A 27,651-nucleotide genomic window follows, 5' to 3' on the forward strand; every position below is an offset into this window, starting at 1 on the left:
CCTAACTGGGGTGGAAATTTCTTACAGTCGTGTTTACCTATATCACAGACTTCTCTGATGGGTGATGCCTGAAAATTTTCTTATCCACTCCCATAACTAGATCATGAGTGCTTGGATGGCATACACTAAGACCCGGTGTCTTATTTCTACTGTGGTTGCCACAGGGGCTGCTTGGTCCTGGGAACTCTGGAAGGCCCTTGTGGTGAAATATACAGGCAAGTAAGACATCGGGTCTGCTTCAGCCAGTTCACAGTTTAGCTATGGAGACAAGCAGGAAAACAAATACATTAAGATGTTTGAAAAATAAATACTATACCAAACGTAGGAGCAAAGTGCTAGTACCAAGTACAGGGTCCAGAGCTTAGCAGTTGCTTATAATAAGTATGACAAGCCAAACTTAAATCCTGAGAAACACATTAAGTCATTTTCCCCAGGAAAGGCTAGGGTTACTACCTAAAAGAGGTGAAATTTGAGATGGACTTGGGAAAAACAGTTTGAGAAGTTTAGCTGTGTTGATGTTTGTGCTGTTTATACTACTTGAATAATTCTCTGGAGACCTGGTTAAGGCCACTGTGGCTCTAACCTCATTCTTCCTCTTTTGCTTTCAAGGAGACCTAAAGACAGCAGGGACAATGATAACATAACCAATTTGGAAGTAGAGGCAAAGACCTCATTGCAGAGAACTTTGCATGCCAAGTGAAACATTGCAAAATGATAAATTTACTCTAAATCTAGCCTGTTGCTTTTTCTGTTAATCCCCAGCCTACATTTGAATTTGTGGTGAAGCACTCAGGCCATGCTCACCCCCCAGCTAAAGATACACAGTTTAAAAAGCAAATAATTGAGTACAAGATCCCCCATTATAAACCCATGGCCTCTAGAGTAGACAATCTTCATTACAGTGTCAGGGAAACTGGGCCATATCTCAGGGCTCTAAAGGGCCTTGTCTCCATTCTGTCTCTTGAGAGTTACACATCCAGAATATAAAGGCAACATATTTGTCTTTGACCAGAATTCTGTGGGATCCCCTTTCTGTAACACTAAAATGTCAAAAGAGACAAAATCATGCCACTCACTGATTCATATCTTGATACAGATCATATAAGGATAATTTGTAGGAAATATAACCAAATCAATAGGAAAGATACCCAACTAAAAGAAAGATAACTCAAAACCAGCCTAATAAATAAAATCAAAGGTTAAACTATGGATGTTGACAGCCTGAAATGGAGAAAACAACATTGAATTTTAGAACAGAATCTTAGGTTAATAACTAATTTCTGCAACTATATTTATTGTGTGAAACTAGGCACATTCTGTAGCCTACCCTTGTCATAATATGTGGACATGTTGCCATTTGGCTTTTCTCCTTAACAGGTTTTATTTATTTTTTTAAAGAGAGTCCAATGACTTATATTAAAGCCCCTTATAAACTGTACAATGCTGTTTAAATGCATTCTTTAATTTTTGACTATTTGTTTTGTATAACAAAATATGATTTGGTACATAAAAATTTAATATACAAGCTCTTTTTTTATATCACCTTTGTTGTGGGCAGTGAGGGACTAGTGTATTGAGCTAGATAGTGTTGTTATGCACAACTATGAGTTCTTTGAATCACATATGTTTTTGTTTCTTGGTTTTTTTACCTGCTGTGAGTTATAGTGCACTAGCATTTTCAGTATGGCCCTTTTGTTTATGTTTCATAAGTAATATATATTCTGTCTTGGCATTGAAGAATTGCCATGACCCTAATAGTTTTGATTAAGTATCCTTGCCAAATCAACGACAAAAGAGCCCAAACTTATTTTCCCATTCCCTACTCAAGCAAAAGGAGAAAAAAAAAAAAGTGACCCATTTCAGACTGGAATAATACTATATTCCCCCCCAACTCACAGATGAATAGATCTGTAATGAAGTGCAATTTTCCTCAGAAAATAAACTCCAACGAATGGAAAATTGGGGTTACGGCGCGTGCATTGTGAAGTAATAGTCACTTAAGTATTGAATACAGCCAAAGGACAATTTGAAAAGATGAAGGACATTCAAGCAAGAAACTAGAAATCTGGCAAAGGTGAAAGGGGGTCCACTGGAAGCTTTATTGAACAGCGATTGTGAGTGTAACAGTGAAATAATGATTCAGTTCTGAAGGATGGAAGGGGTTGAAAGGGCAAAGTACATCCTGGTTCATGTCTAGACAATAGTTATGTACAGGCCATGGTCCAACAGGTGACTTCGCAGGGGAATTGATTAAAATAGAAAAAATAAGTTTCAAACATTAACAACCTGGCACAGAAAATGAAAGATCAAAGCAAATTCAGGCTCCAGATGTCTATATTTAGGGTTTTCAAATGCTCTGAAAACACTTTATTTTAAGATCATTTACTGATGCAACCAACATTTATTAAGTACACTACTTACCCTATCCCAGGCGTAGGAACTTGCCAGGGTCAGCAGGGACAAAACTGGATGAGATGTTTTTGCTCATGCAGCTTCAGACTAATAACTTTCACCTGATTCCAAGGAAACACACCATAGTTTGTTTCTGAAATTATTAGTGTAGGTTGAACCATAATAAACTGTCATTTCTGTAGGTCAAAAACATTTAGTATTGGCAAGTTTAAAGGTTCAGCCTAATATTATCTTTTAACCTTTGTTTGAATGGTGGAAGCCTTTAAAGTAAATGTTCTTTGCCTTAAAAATATTTTTTCCCCTCCTAATCAGCATTTTCTTCTTTGGTTTAATAAATGAAATCTCTTGGGGTATTTGGATGGCTCAGTCAGTTGAGCATCTGACTCTTGATTTCGGCTCAGGTCATAATCCCTGGGTCATGAGATTGAGTCCTGTGTTGGGCTCCCTGCTGGTGCTGAACATGGAGCCTGCTTGGAATTCTCTCTCTCTCCCTTTGTCTCCCAACCCTGTTCTCCCTCTCAAAAAAAAAAAAAACAAAAAAAAAAAAAAACCTTTCACCTTTATTATCCCTTCCAGACTCACTTGAAATCTCCAAATTAATTTATTTCATGTTACAGTGGAGTGGATGCCACTGTGGTCACCTTCATATACTAAAGGATCAATATGCTGTAGCACAGACTTCCCTCATTCCTATATAACTTTCTCTGTAAGGAAATCTTTTACTGACGTTCTATAAATTATGTTCTGGAGTCATTTCATCTTCCCTGTGTCTGAAACCAAAACCTTCACTCTTTACCTTTGGGATATATCTCTTATTCATTATGTTGAATGAGTTGTGTTATCAATTAATGGGTCATATATTAGTATGACTGGCTTACATCCCTCTCCCGCATCCACTAACCACAACTGCCAAGTTATTTCTCTAACACAATCATATGATACCAGACCAGCAGCATTAACAGCTGTATATTCTTGAGAAATGCGAACACCATGCTCCACCCCAAACCTACTAAATAAGGAACTTTGGGGTGGGCGGGTCCAGTCATCCTGTTTAGGAAGCTTTCCAGGCAATTCTCATGCAGCACTTAAATTTGAGGACAACTGATTTGAAGCAGTAGTTCTCAGTCCTGACTACATGTTAGAATCAGCTTGCAGAATATCAGTAAGTATTGATTCATGGGTCCTAACTAGAAATTTTGTTCTTATTGTGAGGCTGCAGGATCGTTTTGTTAAATAAGCTCTCCAGGTTCACTAATGAATAGCTAAGGTTGAAAAGCTCTGGCTTATGAAAGTTAATAGTTTTCACATAGTTTCTGTGATTACTACCTGTGAAGCCAGGCATGAGGCTTCTTGGGAGGTGAGGTTCGGAGGTATAGAAATGGGTTAGGGATTTGAGATCAATTGATCAATTGATTGGTTTATCTTAACTGTCACTTATGCTGAATGGATGCTGGATGCCTGCTGGTGAGTATAGAATAGTACACCAGCATGTACAACTATGGAAACCCTCAAATAAAGTAATCAGTAAGTATATGTATCTATCTATCTATCTATCTATCTGTCTATCTATCTTAGGTTTATAGAAATAGGATCTAAATTACTTAGTTGGTGGAGGGATGAGTGGAGTTGTGGGGGGAAGGAGTTATGGAAAATGCCATGCAAAGACCAGTCTAGCCAACTCAAATCTATATAGCATCTACCAATGTGGGACTGACCTTCTCAGCTCTTCAAAGACTGTGCCATATGACCCCCACACTACTCCTTTCCTATATGAAGGCCTGAATTACTTTAACTCCTCTTTTCCCTTATTCTCCTGCCCTCTCCACATTTTTGACTCCCCTCGGACATCCTCCTTCATTTGTATCTTGGAAATCCTCGGGTCTCCAGCATACATCATGGGCATGGGACTCAATTATTTTCTTGATTCTGTATTTTATCTGCTTGGAAAGGAAGGGGAGAAACTTTGACTGTAAAGTTGGAAGATGTGGGGAGGACCGCATTGTGGCCTTGACTCTGGATCAGAGTCAGGTAGGATTGAACAGGTGAGCTAGATCAGGTGAGAACTGAAATCCACTCTAGCTCTGAGAACCAAAGGCTATAAAAGGGGGGAGGGGTACAACGGGGCTGGCAGGATACAGGGTGTGTGTGAGGAATTCCTTTCTCTGTAAAGAAATATCTTGGGTTGACAAGATAGGGGAGGGTTTTTCTTAGTGAAAAGGCACCTTTAGGTCAGGGAGGCCCTGAGGGCAACTCACTTGGTCTTCTTTCTGAACACTGTATTCTTCCCCAGATAATAGTACAAACATCAACCAGCTACAAATTAAGTGTAATTATTTCTATTCCCCTTGTAAACAAAAGCATTAGAGATTATTTTACTAGAGAATGTATTTCTCTTTAAAATAATCTATTTTACCACCATATTTGTGACGTTTTGTCTGCCAGTTTGCCCTTGTCTAAAGTCTAAATTGTTATCTTTTTCCTTTAAATGCACTGGAAGGTCTTTGGATCACATAGGGTTAGAGTCTGGGGGAAGCCTTCTCTAGGAAGAGAAGTCAGTTTCTGTGGGAAAGGAGAGAAGAGAGGCACTAGCTTAGAAATGGTTCTGGCTCTGGAAATGTGACGCTTTTAATGTGGAGTCACCCTTTAACCATCAGTAAGTCTAAAGGCTGAATTCTGAACATTCCCTAGTTCAGTCTTGGAATGAAGTTAATGGCTTGGGCTGGGATGGGGGATGAGGGGGTGGGAGAAGGTGGGGAGAGCACAGAAGAATAAATGAATATGCCTGAATGTAATTTTGGGCCATTTTATAGCATCTAGTAAATTAACCCTTCCAGTGATGTAGAATGGAAGAATCCAGATCTTTCCCCAGTGTGAGCCATTTGCTTTTCTCCCAAGGCTTGGTATGGTTAACATGGATAAAATAACCTTATCTCTTTGCTTTCTTAAGTCCTTCACTTTAATGTCATGAAAAGCCTTTGCTCAGGGAACCCATTCAGTCTGGATTGGGTTGGCAGAAAAGAAGAGAAGAGAGTCTAAATGTTCGTCCTTTTTTTTCCCCCTTTCAAAAGCACAAGAGTCCCAGCTTGCAAAAATTAAGCAGCCAAGAATATTTGATGCCTCATTTTGAAATGTCAGATCTTACATAAACCTTTCCCAAAGTAACTGTAGGTTTTTGCCCTAGACACATTCATAGAATTTTTATTACTGAAAAATGACACTCTTTCTTTTCAGTGAAGCTACATCCTATAACTACTACCTAATTCCTCATAATCTGCCATCTTTACCCTGGGGATGCCGAATTCTAAAGAATGGAAGGGTATCAAGGGTCAGGGTAAATGTTTATAGGAAACTTCAAAAAGACTATTGCCAAATAGCGTTAAGCTTTGGCAGTTGTGATTCATCATTTTCTTGGGGAGAACATTTTAAGCATGGCTGTCTTAAGACTTAAGTAGGACTTAAGACTTAGCATCAAATCAGGAGAATTTTCAAAAGTAGGCTAGCTTGGCTTTACAGACACTGGTAGATGGAACAGATGAAATGCTTTGGCACTGATGAGAATGTTGAGCTTTCAATTTTCTCTGTGCTGTGTTGCTTTTATTGTCCTCATTAAACACATTATTAGTAGACAGCTTTTATATTTATATTTGCCAAGGACTACAAATTGGCATTTACACACGCAAGAGACTTGACAGGCACTTATTAGGGAGTCTTCATATCTATCACTGTTAACATTTATGTATGGTTCTCCAAGTCTCTATGTTTTAAGCAAGTATTCTTCAAATTTGTTTGGATGCACTGACAGTAATAGCTAATAATAATGGCAGTGAGGTTCCAGGCCTTTTTTATGTATTATTTCTAATCCTTCTAACAATCCTGGAATTCAGATGTTATAATCTCCATTATCAGATGAGGAAGCTGAATTTGAGAATTACCTTGGCCTATGTCAAAGACACGCCAGGTGGAAAAAGAAGTGAGGATTCAAACCTGCGTCTGTGTAGTGACAAATCCCTACTTTTGTATCGGCATCTTAATTTTCTCAAGCATCAGTGAGATCATTATTCAGGGAGAAGTTAAACTTCATTGAGGCCCAGTCACATTTTGTCACTTGCCGAGCCTATGGATGTGAGACTGTGAAGCTAACACTCACATGGTTCCACTTTAATGGAGCCATGTCTGTTTTGCCCTTCAGTACATTCCCTGTATACAGCACTATGCCTGGAGCCCAAGACTGTGCAGTAAACCTTTTTTTTTTTTTTTTGAATAAGTGAAAAAATAAAGGAATAAATTGGCTTCCATATCTGTTGATCAAGAAGGTGTCGGATTCAGCCTGGGCTGGATTCCCAATTCTACTTCGTAGATTCTTAGCTGAATAAACTTGGAAAAGACACTCAATTCTACTAAGTCTCCGTTGTTTCATCTACATTAAAAGGAATGGTTTAGAAGATCAATTGAAAGATGAATGTAAAAACATTTAGTAAATATAGTGTAAATATTAATTGCTATAGCTGTGACGTAATTTGCAAAGCCCTGGAAATTGATTTCTTATCTAGATTGAAGATTAAATCCTTCCATCTGCTTTTTGGTGCCTAAGTTCTGGCAATAATTTTCACATATTTTTGACTTTTTTATCTTGTTCCACTTTAAGTAATATATTTTATGTCAAAACCAGCTCATATATATATATAATATATATATGTAAATATATATATATATATCTGTAAATACATATATATTTGTATATGTATGTATATATGAAATTACAATTAAAATTAAAACAAAATTGCCATGAAACAATATTTAAATCCATTTTATGCATGCCAGTGTTCTGTGTTCTCTTCTGCTTTATTTTATTCAAATAAAATATTGTCTATAACCCACTAAACTGATTTTAGGATCCACTTATTTGAAACCTGCTTTTTGAAAAATACTGTCTTAGGGGAAAGTTCCACTCTGATTTTAAACTCATGCTGTAAGACTTTTTGTTTTTTATAGCAAGACTCTGACTCAACAGATGGTGTCATTTTTGAAGGGAAGGCAGGAGTGTATGTGTGTGTGTGTGTGTGTGTGTGTGTGTGTGTGCACAAATGTGCTTGTGTGCTTGTATGTGCTTGTGGTTGGGGGTGACAATGATGTAGAAGCAGAGCTAATTAGAGATGGACTCTCTATCTCTGTCTCTATCTCTATGTCTGTCTCTATCTCTATCATCTATCTTAGTATGTTCAGACTGCTATAACAAGATAATATAGACTGGGTCTTTTAAAAGCAAACATTTACTTCTCACAGTTCTGGAGGATGGGTAGTGCAAGATCATGGCACCAGCAGATTTGGTGTCTGGAAAGTGTCCACTTCCTGGTTCACAGTCCATCTCCTTGCTGTATCTTCACATAATGGAAGGGATGAGAGAACTCTTGAGGGTCCCCTTTACAAAAATACTATCTCATTCATGAGGGTTCCACCCTTATGTCCTTCTCATCTCCTAAAGGCCCCACTTCCTAATACCATGACATTGTGGGTTACGATCTCAACTTATGAATTTGGGAAGAATATACATATTTAGTCTATAACTCTGTCCATCTTTCCATCTATCCTTCAATGTGTCTTCTTTCATTTGTCTAAATCTATCCACCTACCTAACTACTGCTTACTCTATAACTGGGTCTATAAATAAATGAGTATAATGCTCATGTGTTTCTTTAGGATCCATCTTAGAAGCATTCCCATGAGTTTCCTACAGTCAGTGCCCATACAGACTTCTGAGGAGATGAAAAGCATATCTGCTAACATGTAAATGTTGACAGGAACAGATAATAAGTGAATAATAACAATCCATAAGATTTTTTTTTTTTGAGAGAGAGAGAGACAAAGCACATGCACATGCACAAGAGAGTTAGTGGAGGAGAAGCAGAGGGAGAGAGAGGAATCTTAAGCAAGATCCACAGAGCAGGATTGCAGAGCCAACAAAGGGGCTTGAACTCAGGACCCTGAGATCATGACCTGAGCCGAAATCAAGAGTCTGAGGCTGAACTGACTGAGCCACCCAGCTACCCCATAAGATTGTATTTTTTACAGCTTGAGTTTAGAATTTTCTATAATCTCTTACACTAAATATGTGCCACCTATTTTCTGAATTTTTTTGTGCCACCTACTTTAAACTGAATGGAATACATTATATATTTAAGAATTTTATATGTTACTAGTCATTTAACTTAAATAACTTTAAAAGTATTGGGGGAATTTATTTCTTAATTTTTAATGTTTATTTTTTAGAGAGAGAGGGAGGGAGAGAGAGAGAGGGAGAGAGGGAAGGAGGGAGAGAGAGAGAGAGAGAGAGAGAGAGAGAGAGAGAGAGAGAGAGAAAGAGAGAGAGAACGAATAGGGGAGGGGCAGAGAGAGAGGGAGACACAGAATACAAAGCAGGCTCCAGGCTTTAAGTTGTCAGCACAGAGCCTGATGCAGGGTTCGAACTCACAAACCACAAAAAAATGACCTAAGTGGAAGTCTGACACTTAACTGACTGAGCCACCCAGGCACCCCAGGGGTGGGATTTATTTCTTAAGCAAACATGCAAAAATTTGAAGATATTTAAAAGTGAACATAGTTGAACTGTGCATAAGAACTTTAGACATTAAAAGAGACAATGATATTAAAGTGCCATAATTTATTTAACTAGCTTTTTATTGATGAGCATTTAGGCTTTTTCTAATCTCATTTTATATTGTGAATCTTACTGCACTGAATGACTATATATCATTTAATTTACATGTAAGTAATGTGTATTTTTCTCTTTTTTGGTAAATATTCCCAAATTGTCCTCTATAGAAGTTGTATGAATTTCATCCTCACCAAGAATATGAATGCCTGCTTCCCTATATGCTCAATGATGTAAATTATCAAAATTATCTATTTTTGGCAATTCAATAGATTAAAAGTAAGTCATTGTAATTTAATTTGATTTTTTTTAATGTTTCTGGAAGTGAACTTTTTCCATGTGTTTCAAAATCATTTGCATTTTCTTTTGTGTGAACTCTCTGCTTATAATCCTTTTCCCATTCTACTGGCTTTTTTTTTCTTTTTTCTTTATTGAATATATATTGAAGCCTTGTTGAAGCCAACAGTCTATGTTTTTTTTTTTTTCCTTTCTGTGATGGATTGAAAGTATGTTCCTGTTCATCTATTTATTTTGTGTAGTAATTTTTGCCATGTTGAACAATGTTTTAATGGCTTCTGAGTCTTGCATTTTCTCATAAATGCCTTTCAACCTGATATTTTTAAACATCCTAGGTTTTCTATCAATTCCTTTATAGTTTCATTCTCAAAAGAATATTTTTAAATGTTTGATGCTTTTGATCTGGTATTATGAGTGAGGCATAGATCTAATAATTACCCAATTGTCTATCAAGTTGTTGTAGAACCTTTCACTAAATACTTCATGTTTTCTTTACTTATTTGTAATTATTAACTTTATCATACACCAGACTCCAATACATATTTGAATATATTTCTAGACTTTCTAATCTGAGTCACTGAGTTTTTAATTATTTGCCGGCATCACATTGCTTTGTTCATGGAAGCTATAGAATGTGTTTCAGTATTTGGTGGCATTACACACCTTAAACACCAGTCTATTTTTTTTTTTCAGTTTTTCAAGTGATTCTTGATTGTTTTTTCATATAAAATTTATATAATAATTAGCTTGTTTACTTCCCACCAGAGAAAAAGTTGAATTTGAGTGGTATTTGTATCATCATGAATTGGTGGAATAACTTAGGGAGACCAAGCATCACTATTTATTGAATCTTCCTAGTCAGACTCTCTGTATGCCTTTTCATCTGTTCTAATCATCTTTGGGTTCCTCAGGAGCACTTAATATTTATCTTTGTATAGATCTTGACGCTTCTTGTTGGATTTATTTCTAAGCGTTTTATCTGTTTTATTGGTGTTCTGAATGTTTTTTTTTATTTAATTTTATTTTACTGTGTCCTTTAACTGGATGTTGTTTGCATATATGAAGGCTATTATTTTATGTATAAAAATTTTGCACCTAGAACTTTACAAAAGTTCTTTTTTTATTGGTAGGAGTTTTTCCAGGGCATTCTGAGTTTCCAAGTAAACAATCATATATTATCTTCTTCCAAGTTTATACTGTAGCTCTTTTCCAGTATGTAATTTGTTAATTGATATTTTCAAAAATACTAAGTAGTAACTGTGACTATAGATATCATTGTTTGGTTCCTAGGAGTCTTCATCTCTTTCTCTTTTAAATATGATCTTTGAATTTGAGATAGATATACTTTATCATGTCAGTGAAATATTTATATATCCTATTCTTTTTTAATAAATATGTTTTCAAAGGACTTTTTAGCATTGAGAGAAATGTCCATATATTTGTTCTTATTTATTAATATTATAAATTATGACATATACCTATATTTATGGAATAATATCCTAAGCCAACAATTGTTAGGTTTGTTATCAAGTTATGCCTGCTTCATTAAAATAATTTGAGGCATTTCCTTCTATTTCCATGCTTTAAAACTTTGGAAATGATACTGAAATTCTTTTTCTTTCTTTCTTTCTTTCTTTCTTTCTTTCTTTCTTTCTTTCTTTCTATTTATTTACTTATTTATTTGAGAGAGAGAGAGAGAGAGAGAGAGAGAGAGAGAGAGAGAGAGAGACAGCATAATGCAGGGAGAGAGGCAGAGTGAGAGAGAATCTTTGGGCTCAATCCCAGGACCCTGGGATCATGACCTGAGCCAAAATCAAGAGTTAGACCCTTAACTTACTGAACCATCTAGGTGCCCCTGAAATTATTTCTTAACACTATTATACTATAACAGTAGAACTATATATAACAGTGTTAACTGTAACAGTCCTTTGCTTGTTACTGGCATCCTTTCTGGTCAGGAGTCCTTCCTGACTAGTGTGCTTATGTGGTTAGGAATTTGATGATTATCCCAACTGCCATCATTGTAAAACTGTATTGAGAGAGAACTTTGGGAAGGAGTATAGGCAAGAGCCTGAGGATTACAGTGGGACACTTCACACATTTCAATGGGAAATTCCTTCATTCCTCAGAGTGATATCCAGCAAAATGAGGAGTTTTGAGTAGATTTCTTGCAGTTCCTTTCCCCTGCAGAGATAATACCAATATTACAGTCAGTATAATATCCAATGGTGACTGGGAAGAATTTCTGCAGGTTTAAAGGTTTTCCCTGTGCAAAGTCTAGGCTAAAATGGATATCCTATGGTTCCCAGTCAGGAGCCCTTTGTATATATTTGGATATAATTTTGAATTATGCAAGAATTCTCCCCTGTATTGCTTGAATTAATGTCTATAAAGCAACTAGCACCATGACTTATACATGGTAAGTGCCCAGTAAATATTAGACCACATTATTATTGGCGGCATTATGATGTCATTCAGTTATCACTAAATTCTTGTAAGTAGAGTTGAGAAAATTATAACTCACAGTTATTAAAAGGACTTGCTTGGGTCACACATTTATAATGCGGCAATACTAGATTGCTAATTAAGTTGTTTTCACTCTAAGACCAAAGTTTTTCTCACTAGTAGATATTTATAAGTTGAGGGTTTATGTACATGAATGGAGAAATTCACTAGTTTCCTAATCTCTAACTGAAAAATTTTAAGCGTCTCCTTGGTTTATGGATGTGTGCAGTAAATCCATTAGTGTAAGCTATTCTTCTGACTTTATCACTAATAAAAATAAAAATACTTTTATGCCACATTAAAGTTATTGTATGTATGCTGAGATATCATTTATGCTTACCACTATTTTGAAATTGCACTAGCTATCATACCTGCTGCTTGAATAAATATTTGTAATTGTATGTCAATCTAATTAGTTTCTTGAGATGCTACATACTTATCTTATGCACTTAAAGTATTATTATGAGAAAGGAGTCCATAGTTTGACCACAGAATCAAAGAGGTTAATGTGCAAACACAATGAAGAGCCTGTGGTAAACTATGCTGTGATTGTCTGACCCTCTTGTCCTAGTCTGTATTTTTAACTACATTTCAAAAGGAACATATCATTGTAGGATGAATATTCCCATCTCATTCAAAGGAAATTTGAGACATCCATACCTGATAGTAGTTGGCACTGAATTCAGTGAATTCTTCAGCTGGCAGAATATCCAGATGGATTTTAATTGCCCGGTGAAGGGATAATTCTCCCCAAGAAATCCTACACATGCCAACACAGCCCTGTGAGCTAGTCACAAGGCTCCTCCTCTGCCAACCTTTTCAGTTTGCTCGAAATGCTGCTTTTCAAAGGGATCCTATGACAGCATCAAGCAAAATTTAGTAAATGTCTTTGCTGGATTGGGGTAGAAGTGAAATAAATAGCCAGCGCTCTAGGGGAAAGCCACAGACAATGCTCTCTTGCCGCTCAGTGTGCTTATCAGCTCACACACAGCGTTTCTCCAGAATGAATTGTGCTAAATCTAATCTGACGCCTTCCCCTGGAGAGATGTGGGGAGAATGTAGGGATGATCAGAGGGTTGATGGATTGGGACATATTCCATCTTCCTTTAGAACGCCAGTGTTTCCCTTCAACAGAGTCTTGGTATGCTTTATGTTCCTTGCATTTGGAGTGATTTTTGATGTTCTGGTAGTCAAAACCATGGTTTTCAGATTCTTTAAACTCTAGGATTCATAAAGAGTATGGATATATGAGAAATGTTTATAAATGGGAGTCACATAATTGTCAAACAGGAAAGGACCAAGAGCCATTATGTTCTATCATCTAAGGCTTAATTCAATGGATTAAAATTTTAATTTGTATTTTAAAATGAATAGAATTAGCATTTCTTAGGGTCTGTTTAGGCATTTCTATTTACTAAGGTGTTAATATTCCTTATTTTATTTAATCTTCATGACCACTCATTATTATCATTTTGCATATAAGGAAATTGAGGATCAGAATAATTAACTAATTTAGTCAGGGTCACACAACTATCAAAGAACAGAGTTGTGCCTTCAAATCAGTGTATCATCAACCTTTGCAGATTATACCTGCACGATATTTTCAGAAAAGAAAAAAAAATACATATTTTGGGGTGCCATCTTGGAATGGTTCTTGACCTAGATCTTAAAGAGCTGAGTTAGAGTTGCATCAGTACAAGTAAAGAAGGTTTTTAAAACAAAAACAATACTCCTAGAAGCATTTCTCAGCAATAACAATACAAAGCAAAGTTTTCCACTTTAACCTTAAAGCAAGTATTCCACTTTACTTGTAAGTTTCTGTTCATTCCTCAATCAAATTAAATTGGTTTTTCCACATAGCAATTTGGAGAAATATCAGGTCCATTGGGATCAAGTGAAAAACAGATGTGAAATAATATGCATTTTTCATGTGCCCCCAAGGGTTGTGACATTTCCAATTTAGTGACACTCTGGGGTAACGAAAACATATCTCTGAGCGTGAAACCAAAGCTCTCAGTCCCACAATTTGGTTGCTGGAATGAGCTTATTTAGGTAGGTGGAGAATTTCTCTGAATATCTTGTGTGGAAATTTGCAAAGCTTGGACCTTTTTACACAATTGATCATTTACAACAACCAGTTATTTTCTTGCTTGGGGAACAGCTGGCTTTTAAAAATACTGCAACATTAACTCACTTACCCATACCTACCCGTATAAATAACGTTATGCTGTCAGGGAGTTTGGTGTAACAAATCCTATTTCAGCTTTTCCTCAAATATAGGTATTAATAAAATAGAATTATGCTAAGATATCCAGATCATCTTTTCCTCATAGCTGGTATAAGACTCTTTCAGTCATTTATTTAAAAAAAATTACTAAATGACCCCTGCATATGGTATCTAGATATTTTGAAGGGCAGAGGGGGTTTTGATAAAGCTTTTAATGCAAACTATTAATCTTCCAGCTTCGTGTTTATTGTGTTCTCTGTGTTTTGTTTGTCTATTTACCAAGTATTAAACACCACAGACATATTAACCCCATAACGACCCCTTGTCCTTTGGGGACTCCCTGCACATTAGGTGCTGATTAACTAGGAATGGAGCTGTGAGGAAGACCCAAAGAGCAAGGTGTTTAAAAGCATTATATACGTATCCATTCACTACTTACACTGATGATAATGGAAGTAATAGTTACTTATTATAATTAATATTGTCCCTGATTCCTGTTAGGAATTGTACTCTTCCCTCCTAGTTAAATGTCAGGATAACCATAACATCTACTCTCTAGGCATAATAAGCCATATATGAGTAGCATAGTAACTGGCCATAAATTGAGCTTAAGAATATACCATTGGGGTTCATGTCTGGGTGGGCAATTTTGTGGCTTGGTGACAGAACCAAGTGTGTCACTTGTATAATTTGAAGGTGACATATTGGGAAGGAGCTGAGCTGTCAGGCAAGGGATGAGGGACTTTTATTTTTTCCATAGAAAAGGAATAAGTGGATAGTAATTGCCTTTCTTTTCCACCTGGGCACCTGAACCTACTTTGGGAGGAAACTAAATGTCCCATGTCTCCTGTGCATTAAAATATCTTAACATTTGCTTTTCAGCTATATCACCAAGCTCTCTGAAAGATGTCAATTGTCAGCAACCTGGCTGTAAGAGCTGGAATTTTGTTTTTAAAGTCACATGAAAAAATGAAATATCTATAATTTAATTATTTCTATTTATCACTTCATCTGGGCTAGGTCATATGAAAGGTTGATAGTTAATATGTTACCTAATTTAATGTTTATCTTGATATTATAAAAGAGCTATCAATTTTATTTCCATTTTATGAATGAAGACACTGATGTCTGTTGAAGACATGTAATTTATTAAAAGATATTAACTTAAACCCCAAGCTTTGGTAGTCCTTATACTGCTACTACTGATAAGAGAATCTTACCATGACTCTTATTCAATAAATGGCTCTTAAACTTAATGAGACATTTCATGTTGAATCTTCTCTCCTCAGCCTGTCAGCCTCTGCAGGGTAGTTGCAAGGTCCTCATGGTCTCTGCATTCCCTCTCTTCACGGAGCAAGGATAGGGCCTGGATTTTCATCTCTAACCACTCCTGATTGTCCTACACGGGATAGATTGACAGGAGTCCCAACTTCTGCATCTGACAACAGTTCTGTCTCTTTTTCAAGGGATAGCTTCAAATCCAAATTTTTAGCAGAATTTGAAAGGGCCTACTTTGCCCTTTGTCTAGAGCAAGAGTCAGCAACCATTTTCTATGAAGGGCCAGAGCCTGACGGTTGCTATTTTCTTGTTTTTGTTGTTGTTGCAACCCTTATCGACACATAAAAATCCATTCTTAGTTCACAGGTTATTCAAACTGAGCCACAGTTTGACAAAATCTGGTCTAGAACCTAATATTCTTAAATGCATTTAAACCTACTTGTATAGAAATTCTTACATTGTTTATTTATTTTAGACCTAATAAAGCCACAAGTTTTATTGCCAGGCCACATTTATTGAAACAGCTCTAACAGTTCTAGTGATAACAGTAACAAAATATCACTCTTCATTAGTTGATAAAGGGGGTTTCAGCCATAATCCCAGATGTCTCTTTCTTTTTAAAACTCTTACGTTCAGCACCATCTGGAGCATCACTTGACCTGTCTCCATCCCCACTCTCTGGAACCCAAAGTCCTTCTTCTCTGAGTCAAAAGGTATGTCCTAGCCTCTGCCCCTCCCTTCTTTCTAGGTTTCTATCCATTAGTGTAATAGTATTCCCTTAATATTTCCTTTCCCCTCTGATTCTCAGAGTCTGTCCTTTCAAACCCATTTTGGCAGTCCACATCACAAATTCTCCAGGAACCAGGCAGAGACAGAAAATTTCTTCTCAGCGTAGGGTAATGGGAAGGGCTATATTGGTGATCACAGTGTGCCTGGTTCAGGCTGCAGGGGGAATGAGGCAGGGGATAAGGAAATGAATGATTACATTAACACTATTGAATTTTAGTTTGTCAAAAAACAATTATAAAATAATTTTTATATTTATATGGAATTGATAAAATGTAACAGAGACAAAAAACTAGATGAAATCTTGGTCAGATTGAGCTCTTAGATGAGATGGTACAGTGGAATGGGTATGTGGGAGATCGGAGATCTAGGTTTTAGTTCTGGCTTGTCCATGAAATACCCAACTCACCTTGGCTAGCTTGTGTTTGTCACTGGACTCCGGTACCCCATATGGAAACAGTGATGTCGGACTAGGTGAACTCTAGTTCCTCCATAGTGTTGTTATTTTGTCAAAAACAGAAGAAATACCTTCTTTCCTTGTCATTTAAAATACTGGAAATCCACTTAAAAAAAAAAAGAATAGTCTTACCAAGAAAACTGAAACATCAAGTTGTTGTAGAAATTCTATATGTACACACACAATATTTTTTTTTTTCTCAGTTGCTAAAAAATTTACAATTGTTAATGGAACAACTTGTGATGGGAGGTGAGGGATTTGCTATTATTGGAGCTATTCAAGGCAAGTCTAGACATGGCTATAATAGAGTCTGTAGAATTATGTGAACTCACCTCTGGAGAGCTCCATGCAGGATGGGTAAGATACCCGGAGGCATGTCTTCCTGTCTGCCTTTTATATCTAAGAACACATTACAGTCTTCAGACGGGTGATTATCTCTCCTTTAGTACTTTGGCTTAAAGATGGCATTGCCATCCTTTGCTATTCAGCTTCTGAAAATGCTGGCCAAATCCAATAAAAAATAATTAAATTGGTTTCAAAAAATGAGATTGAATTCTCTTCATGGTTGATACCATATCCATTTATTTAACAAAACAGTTTCTCTATTTGTTTACTTAACAGATATATCTTTGTGCTTTCTCTGTCTCATAGTAACAAAGAAGAGTGATCCAGTCACTAGTCTATCATGTCAGGAAGGGCAGGGGTTTTTTCTGTCTAGTTACGCTATTTCCCCATTACAAGTTCTGATATATAGCAGAACTCAGAAAAATCTTTTGATTTTTCTTGGCTTGAAGATTTATAAGATGGAAAAATTAGACTAATAATTGGTAATAATCCTAATGCCATGAGTTACTATGAGATATGAGCATAGGGAAAATTACATTTGAAATATAGAAATTGTTCAGAGGAAGGAGTGACTAATTCAGTTTTGACAGAAGGCAATAATGAAAACTTCAAAGATGAGATAATGATCAGAGCAGGACTTTCAACAATAAATAGGAGTTTTCCTGATAAATAAGCAGAGGGGATCATTCTACACATATGAGAGAGCAATGAGGTCAGTTAACAGGTTGCCCAAAGAGATTGGGTACAGCAGGAGCTTGAGAGTAGAGAAGGAGCATGCTAGGTTCTGGAGACAAAGGTACATCTTCAGGTCATAGACAGACTAACAGACAGGATAAGGAGGCGGAGGACACAATCCATATTTCTGCTACAAAGATCCGATTGGCTAGAGAGTAAGAGATAGACTGGAGCTAAAGCAGCAAGATTCAGGAAAGTGAGTGGGGTTGGTCTTGAAGTAGCCCAAATGAGATCTAATGAGGCCCTGAATTAAAACAGTGGTAGTAGCAACAGAGACAGGGGAGAGAAATGAGACATTTAGATTCAACACAATTTCTGAGTTTCTAGAATTATTTTGTAGGTTATATATAGATGTGAGGGGGGAAAGTGCATAAGCCCATATCTTGATAACTTGTTAAAATTTTTCACACCCTTTATTTTCCCGTGTAGAATTTTAGTGACTTCTACTTGCAGGGGATGTTTGGGGATGATAGAATGTGTTTTCAGCATCTGGTTCTCTCAGTAACGGGGAACCATGAGAAGTTTAAGAGCAGGTAAGTATGAGGATCAGAACTGTATTTTCAAAATATAATTAATAAAGCACTGAAATTAGTTGAGGGGTGGGAGTCTCATCAAGTCTGGCTCTATCAATTTAGACCAGGTTAATGGAAACCTATAAATATTTAATGTGAGGTAAAATCCAAGTTTGTGCTAACTAATTACTTATTGAGTCATGACATATTTAAAGAATCACTAGCCTAAAAATAGGAAGCCCCAAGTCTCACTCTGCAGGGGAATTTCCTTCCATTCAACAGATATCTAGTCCCCATCCCCTGAAAGTCAAGGACTGCTGATGTGGCATGGACTGCCTTCTGCAAATTTGTACAGGGTTGATGCAAGAAGAGTGTGAGTTAATTTTAAAACTCATGATGAAGGATAGGCTACAGTGAAAATAAGGGAAGGATGTCAACAAAGAGATACAGAAACAGATATTTGAACCTGTCTGTTAAACATAGCGTGGGTTAATGACATTTCCTTCTCTGGAGTGATAAACAAGCGAAAGCAAATGAGGAAAACCTATTATGACAATTACAACTACACTCATTCAGTTCATTGATATGCATTTAAACATAGTGGAGTTAAAAGATACTTATCTAACTTATGAAAAATATTGCAGTAGGAAAGTTTAAAATCTTTCAAGAAAGATAAGGAAAACTTTGGGGAGGCTCGTTGTTAATAGTTTCTGTAAAACATCACCATGCATTCTAGGATCTTCTGTTCTCTGTCAGTTACACAATTGTACCATCCAGTCCAAGGAAATTGATTTATAATAGAAATATTGCATCAATTTTAATGCCAATTCCTTTCAGACCAGATTGTTTGCTACATGTAAGTTTCATAGGATTTCATTTGGAAAATTTGTTGTCAGAAATTGAAAGATTTTGAAATGAAAGGTACCTGGAGGTCACAGGGTGAACTAGGAGTTGTTGAGTCTTTGGGATACTAACCTATGTTCTTTGGACTCCAAAGCTCTTATTAAAACAAAACAAAGCAAAAAGGAAAAAGAAGAAAATTAGTAGCAATGCCTACTTTGAGTTTTGTGAGGATAAAATAACAGGACACCTGATTACTTACTTAGTAGGTAACCAAGAGGTTAGCAAGAAGGTTACCTTGTGGGCATCAAATTGGTGTTACAAAAATGGTGGTGATAATGGCTTTAATATAACAATTAACTGATTTCAGTGAACAAAAGAAAAAACAGTTATAAAAATGGCACCTACGCTACAAAAACAAATACACTCCAAACAGATGTGAACATATGGTTTTAGAATTACTATTCACAATTGAAAATTGTGAAATATTCACCAATACAACCTAAGAGTTTAATAAGCATCAAGCTAGTGTGTCTTTTTTAGAGGCAAGTTGGTGACTGATAGGAAAGCAGTTATGGCAAATGTTTAACACTGTGGAAACTTCATGCACGTCTCCTAAAAAGTCTTCAGTAGTTAGGTTAAAAGAAGGTTCTGATTCATATAAGTCCCTCCATGTTGAAATGTAAATATCTGGCATCCCACCCACCACTTTAGGATTGGTCTTCTCAATTCAGAGACCTGTCTACACTGATGTAATTATCTACCTTCTGTCTCCTGGTACATGAAAGTAATGTATGTGGTAAGCACTAATATATTGACCTCCTCTAGGAACACAAAAACAGACTTTACTTTTCCACCTTGAGGAGTATGGAGAGAGTGGGATTATCCAATGAGCAGTTGTTTTGTTTTGTTTTGTTTTGTTTGAAACACATACACACACACACATACACACACACACAGGAAAAAACACTTAGTAGCCAACAATATTTTAAAAACCACTACATTAAGACATGTAGAAAATTTTAATTTATACATTTATTTTCTTATTGTTTTGACAAAAAACATGCTAAGTTTCTAATATATGCAAGAACTTGTACTTAACTATACAAAGACTAAAAATTACCTACTATTCTGATTTAATCATAAACGGCAAGGCTCATAACTATTATTGTTGCTGTTACTATAACTACTATTAGTATACCAAGATTTTTTTTATCATTATAGCATTTAATCTTTAAGACAGCCCTATATATTGGTTCAATGACTAAATACCTATTAAATCAGCAAAAGGAAATAAAATAAACATTTTATTTATGTCTTAGCCTAGGCTTTGGAATTTTTTTATTCCCATGAGAAATTGTGACCTGATTCATATGTAGGGTTGAAATTTATAGCTCTTCTGAGACCTCCAGATTATAAGCTGATGAGTCCAATAAGAGTTGCCAGATTGGAAACAGGATGGAAACTAACAAATCAAAAGTAAAATTTAGCTAGAGGGACATAACTTTATCTTTTTATTTCTACAGATCTTATTTTTTTTTATTTCTTACAAATGGAACACAATGTGAATATAAACTCACAATAAAAATTGCAAAACAGAAGAAAATAAAAAGAGTAAGAGTCAGCATAAACAGAAGAGATTATCAAATTGGATGGATTAGTAAATCAACAGGATAGAAAACAACAATAACAACAACAACAACTAAAGTGAGAGTTACAAAATACAGAGAAGAGATTGAAAAGAATCACACAGAATGTAGCACAAAGACAAAGGTACAGAGACTAAGAAAGAATAGTTAAGAGACATGCAAGACAGAGGGAAATGGTCTAACATATGTTTTATTGGAGTTCCAGAAGTGGGAAATAGAGTGGGAAGAGGTAATAACTAAAGTGATAATGGTGGATAGTTTTCAAAACTGATTAAAGACATGAATTTTGACTTCTAGGAAGACCCAATAAATCATAAGCAGAATAAAAATAAATGCATAACAGGATATATGGTAAGGAAACTGCAATACACCAGACATGAATAAAATATCTTAAAATTAATCAACAGAAGAGTAAGATCACTTAAGATAAAATGATAGTCTTAAATTTGACTTCCCGTTAACAATAGTGGAAGTGAGAAGAGGAAAATGGGATCCACAGAGTGTTCCAAGAGGTAAAAAGGTTCGCAGGCTAAAGTATTATTCAAGAATAAGAATAAAATCAAAATAATTTTGGGCAAACAAAAATAGCATTTCCCACCCACAACACTTACAATAAATCAATTCTAAAGGCTATATTTTTAAATTCAATTTAATGAATACATTCTGGATGAATAATTCCAGGAAAATATATGAGACACAAAGAGAAATTGTGAGCAAAGAAACTCAGTGACTTAATTGAAACTGATTGTATAAAATAATAAAAAAAATATTTCATTGGATGGGGACAAAATTTAGAACCAACATAAAGGAAAAGATATCTAAAATGGAGGAGGTGGTAATAATTAGACTGAAATATTATCATACCCTTCAATTTTTCCAGAGGATGCTGTGGCTATCAATTTTAAACTTTAAATGTTCATGTTAAAATATAAAAGTTAACCTCAAAAAGAATAGAAATAAAATTTATATTTTTCCAACCAAGACAGAGAAAAAATGAAATTTTATAAATAGAATCCATCTAAAGAAGGCAGCAAATGAGAAAAAAAAAAACACATAGGGAAAGCAGAACCAGTAAAAAATGAAATGTAATGTGGGAACTGTAACTCCATATATACCAGTAAGCAGGAAATGAGAACATAAAGTGTCTTGTGTACTTAGCAAAGGAGTTGTAACAGTTTTCCATGGGAAATAGGGAGTCAATGAATCCTGCAATTGTATCTCTATCTTCCTATGTAACCATGAGTGTTTGGTAGGCAATTCTTTCTGATTCAGCTGTGTATTCACATGGACAACCACTCCCCTCAGTGCTATTAGAGACTTAAAATTTTTAAAGTTCTTTGAATGATGACCAAGATACTTAGCTAGACTGACTTCTTTTTGAAGGAAAAAGCAATCTTTCTTTTGGTCCTCATTTTTTGAAATGATCACATGTTGAGTATATATAAGTAAATGATCTCTTATTTTCTCTAAGATCTTACATATTTTATCCTACTGAAGTAGTAAGAGTTTCTAAAGGACTTGCACCAAGATTTTGTAACCATAAATATAGACGTGGTATTAATAATGAGAATAATACAGTAGGACTAAAGCAAATTACTTCATTGAGCATTCACTCTATCTAAGACACTGTATTAAACATCTAGTATGTATTTGAATCCTCACATATGTAAGATATCTGGTGTGTACTTAGTAATCACATTTTATAGCTGAGAAACTACAGACTTGAGAGACCTAATGCTTCCTTAAGGTTACACCTAAGGAGTGGCTAAGTAGGAATTCAGGCTCAGGTGTTTTGACTTCAGAGTTGATCCATTATACTTACTGTTTCTCAGGCCTTCCCAAACCCTTCAAGTTCAGTGAAAGTCCATTTGGCTGTTTTTATGTTGATGAAGTAAAGAACATTCAGACAATCAAAGAGAAATGGGATTTTATTTGCATAGTTGATGAGAACAGCACCACCAGCAACAAAAATCTAAGATGTTTGTTTAAAATGCACATATTCTGTTGTTTACTTTGGATAGATTTGTGATTGTCATTAAAAGACATCTCCTTATTCTCTCAACATTCAATTCTCTTTGAACACCACTCTTTACTGGGAGATAAAAGCAATGTTAAAAAAAGCTCACTATGAAAGATCAAGAGTGGCATTTAATCAACAAGTATTTATTAGCAACCTCTTCTGTGTGTGTAATTGTGTAGGCTCTGGAGAATATGATGATAAAGTTCCTCTCCTGAGGGACTGTACTGATTGGCAGAGGAGTAGGAGGAAAGCAAGCAAGTACATGATCTGGCATGGAGTCAGCCTTTAGTAAAATTAGTTGAATGAATGAATGAGGAAGAAAGTGTTAGGGATGTGTTCAGTTTCAGGGGTGCCTTATCAAACAGGCACAAACAGGATGACTCCAAACAACAGAAATTTATTGTCTCACAGTCTCAGAGGCTAAAATCTTGAAATCAAGGTGAAGACAAGGCCATCCTCCTTCTGAAGGCTCTAGAGGAGGATGGTCTTTGACTCTTTCTAGCTTCTGGTAGTTGCTGACAGTCCTTGGTGTTCATTGACTTATAGATGTATCACTCCAGTCTCTTTGTCATCATGTAGTGATCTCCCTGTATATCTGTGTCTAAATTTCTTTCTCTTTATATGGATAGTAGTCATTGGATTAAGGCCCATTTTTAATAGGCATGACTTCATCTTAATTTGATTACATCTGCAAAGACTATTTTCTTTTTTTTTTTAATGTTTATTTATTTTTGAGACAGAGAGAGACAGAGCATGAACAGGGGAGGGTCAGAGAGAGAGGGAGACACAGATTCCGAAACAAGCTCCAGGCTCTGAGCCATCAGCACAGAGCCCGATGCGGGGCTTGAACTCACGAACCGTGAGATCATGACCTGAGCCGAAGTCGGACGCTTAACCAGCTGAGCCACCTAGGCGCCCCTGCAAAGACTATTTTCTAATGAGGTCCCTTTCACAGCTAACAGGCATTAGAACATGAACATATCTTTTGGGGGGACTTGACTCAATCCGTAATGAGGGGCTTTAGAAAAGTTTTATGGAGTATAAGAGCCTCCCGCCCCCACATGTGTGTGTGTGCGTGTGTGTGTGTGTGTGTGTGTGTGTGCATGTGTGTGTGTTTAGGTATATGGGAAGGCAGAGGATGACTTCCTAGAGAAGATGCAGTTTAGTTGACATTTAAAAATATGTAAGGTTATCCTAGGAAATATGGGGTGAGGCTGGCATTGCTGGTAGAGGGAAGCATCTGAGAAGCTGTATTGAATAATGTCACTGTGAATCCTGAGCCTCAGCCCAAGAAATCACTAGTGTGTGAAAAGAACTAACTCACATTCTGTTGGTGTTCTTTATTGTTTCAGCCAATCCTCTTATACCTGATTATGTATATATTTTCTCACATCTAGCAATCTGTATGTGAGGTTTATGGTGATTCTTTGGCATGAACTTTTATGAACCTCATATTCCAACAAGAAGCCCTTAGTACTCTGTCTCAAATTCTGAGAATCAGAAATGACAATGTCTGCACCATGCTAATAATGAAGAAACTTTTGTGTTGAAAGAATTAACCTACTTTCTTCTTCATTGTTATTTATTAGTAATTGTGCCAAACTAAAACAAATTGTCTTGGTTGTTTAAAGTGAGAAAACACTAAAAATGAATCACAAGTGCAAACTATACAAGATAAAGTATAGAATACTACAATGATATCAAAGCAATTAATCTCCTAATATGGGTTATAATTATTATAATTTTGAGTAACTATCAGCCTTCATGTATGGATTTGAAACATCTTTGACTTGAATTCTCATGTCTTTGGTTAATGAGAGGTTATAAACATTACCATAAATTGTACCTCTAGAATATATAGTTTGTTCAACAGTATAAATTTGGAATTCGTCAAATAAATTATGAATAAATCTATATTATGAAAGAGTATTCCTTTATTAAAGAATGTTTTAAAGGAATGTTTAATAGCATAGGGAACTGTTCATGAGGTATTGTTGAAATTAAAACACTGTTCACAGTGTATCTGAAATTTTGAAGTAATGTGTACGTGAAAGGAAACACCCCAAAAGACAAAATATTATATATATTTTACTTGTGTTGTTCCATATTTTTCAAATTCATGGCAAGACTAACTTGTACTTAAATAAATTTAAACACTTGAAAATACATTAAAAATGAAAAAAAAAGGAAATTTAAGATACAATTTTCTGTGAGATCTAGGCAGTGCTGTGCTTATAAATATTTAAGAAACCAGTTTACTAGAGAAAACTATAGATGTTTATTATTAATTTTACCGTTATATGCAACACACAATTTACAAAAAATAGTTTCATATACTATATTCTTTAACTTCCACAGCCATTGATTTTGTAGAACACTTTCTTTGATATTTGCCAAACTCGTATCTATAGACAGCTTATAGTGTCAGGTAACAAATGAGTATAGTTATGACAGAATTGTTAGTTGACATTTTGTTTATATTAATAAATAATGAAAAAATGAAATAATGAAGACCTTCTATTTTATCCTTTTTCCATTACACAGAAACAAAAGATGTAAATAACTTCCAGAGCAGAGGTAATAGTAAATTATAGTAAAATTATTATGAAATGGAGTTTTGATTATTTATCCCCATATCTAAATTTATACTCCTATAACAATGTGAAATAATTGCTTGCAAACTGTAGAAAAAAATAACCGACTGTCAAAAGTTGGTGTTAATTGACTTCAGCACAGCATACCACTATATAGGAGAAAACACAAACAAATATAGGTGTAGAAAGCAGAACTTGGGCAAATTTTACTGCTAGCCTGCACATTAGAATGTCATGAAAACCAAAAATATTCAAACAGTCGGTATGTATACATATGGTAGAAGTTATCCTACATACATTAATTAATCTTATGATGATCTCTCCTTATACAAAATTCAAACACAGACATATACATGCATACATATATAATGTGTGTGTAAATATATATGCACAGATAGACATTTATGAATATACATGTGCATCTATATTTTTTCTAAATTGTATTAAGCTGTTTATGAAAATAGCTGAATATCATCCATCATGGATAATCAGAAAAATAGGGAGTTTGGGGCTAGAAATAGAATGAGATAAAGGGAAAGGAGAGCAGACCAGGAGTTAGAGTTTGTTCTGACTGTTATAATTTGGATTATTTTTTGAAAAAATTCTAGACTGAACTTGCTATACATTTTATTTTTCATATATTTTGATGACATTTTCTCCAGAAATATTCGATCAATTTGAACTTGGATTAGCTGTGTATGAGAATGTTTAATAGGTGACACTCCTTAATATTCTGTATTTTCTTTTTATCTTCTCAATTTTATAGGTGAAAATCATACTTAATTGTTTTAATCTGTATTTTGAAATTATTTATCAAGTTAATACAATGTGTAACATTTATTGGCCACTAGTAATTTTTCATTTATAAGTTGCTCTTTCACATCTTTGCCTGTATTTCTATGGGAATACAAAGATTTTCTATGATATTTAGGAATTTTCATCTGTTATTCACATAAAAATTTGATTATTATGTGTAGTGAAATTTTTTTCATTATTTGAGTTTCAGTTTTATTTACAAAACCTTTGTGAAAGAAGTGCCCTTATTAAATAGGTCAATTAGTATTTTTCCTTGTTTTCTTTTTCCTTTGGCATGATCTTTATAACTGACCTCCCCATGCCCAATATTATAGAAATACAATTTCTGTATATTTTAAAGTATCTGGGGCTTAATTTTTTCACATGCGTATTTTTATTCAAAATGTATTACAATTTATGGCATGAATTCAACCCATTTTTTTCAATTTGCATGAATCCATGTATTTACAATTCTATTCTGTCCTGATTGACTTAAAGTCTTGCCTTTATCACATATTAGACCTCCAAATATTCTTTCTTCTTAATTTTCCATTGAGTTATATTACGCCAGTTCTATACTAGTCCTCTTTATCTGTGCCCCATATTTGAAGCTCCTATAACTTAAGTACAGATCAGAATCTACAACTCTAAAGGCTGAAGTGCAACAATGTTTATGGTAGGTTAACACTGTCTCACTATAATTTTAAAAGTGGTTCACTTTATTGCAAGGGGACATGTTTTTTGAAGCATTTTTACGTTTTTGGCATTGCTTTGGTCTTGGTTTTATTTTTATTCCCTGAAAAGAAATACTCATCTAAGTTAGCAAATGATGATAGAGTTTTTGGTAAAATAGACAGGAGCATTACACTGACTCATAGCATCTGTTATGGTATAACTCTCACTTACGTTATTCATATTTAATGTTTTAATTGCATGGTAGAATATTTTTCTATGTTAAGTAGATATTTCATCTCAATAGAGTTGGTTTTTTTTTCTTCCCTCAGTAGATATTTTAAGCTGAAAAGATACTTTTACATTTGGCTAAAGAGAGATAATTAAAACTTTCTTTAGAAAAGCAATATGGTAAGAATAACTCTGTTTTATAGACTCCCAAATTATCATTTCTTATCTCAATGAATTAGTCTTAGAGGCTTTTAATCTAATTAATCCTCAACCAAGTATAACACCACAGGGTGATATTTTGTGTAACTGCTAGTGTGCATGGATTTAATTATGGGTTTGCAAACAGCTTTAGATAAAATTGTCTCTACCTGACCTATGTCTATTCTGGGTTTAGAGTTGGGAACATTTCAGTTAATTTAAATATCTTAGTTAATTTAAATGTCTTATATTAATCTGCATTTGTGCATTTAGTGCATCTGTGTTCATGTGCATGTTTATGCACATTTATTTATTCTTTCTTCCACGTTTGCCTAGAACTCTTGATACATTTTCAGTATGGTGTAAATTAATCTATGCAAGGTAATATAAAGGCATTGTGCCTGAAACTTAAGAGACTTGGTCTCCACTTTCAGCCACTCTCTTTCTCT

The 27,651-nt window shown here is 35.2% G+C and overlaps 1 protein-coding gene across 13 annotated transcripts in view; it reads left to right on the forward strand.

Moving 5' to 3' along the window:
- The window catches only part of TENM4 (teneurin transmembrane protein 4), a 2,920,333-nt gene that overhangs the window by 831,930 nt on the left and 2,060,752 nt on the right, over positions 1–27,651 (forward strand). The window lies entirely within an intron of this gene.

Source organism: Neofelis nebulosa, chromosome 10 (genome assembly GCF_028018385.1).
Source record: "Neofelis nebulosa isolate mNeoNeb1 chromosome 10, mNeoNeb1.pri, whole genome shotgun sequence".
In the NCBI taxonomy this organism is placed as follows: domain Eukaryota; kingdom Metazoa; phylum Chordata; class Mammalia; order Carnivora; family Felidae; genus Neofelis; species Neofelis nebulosa.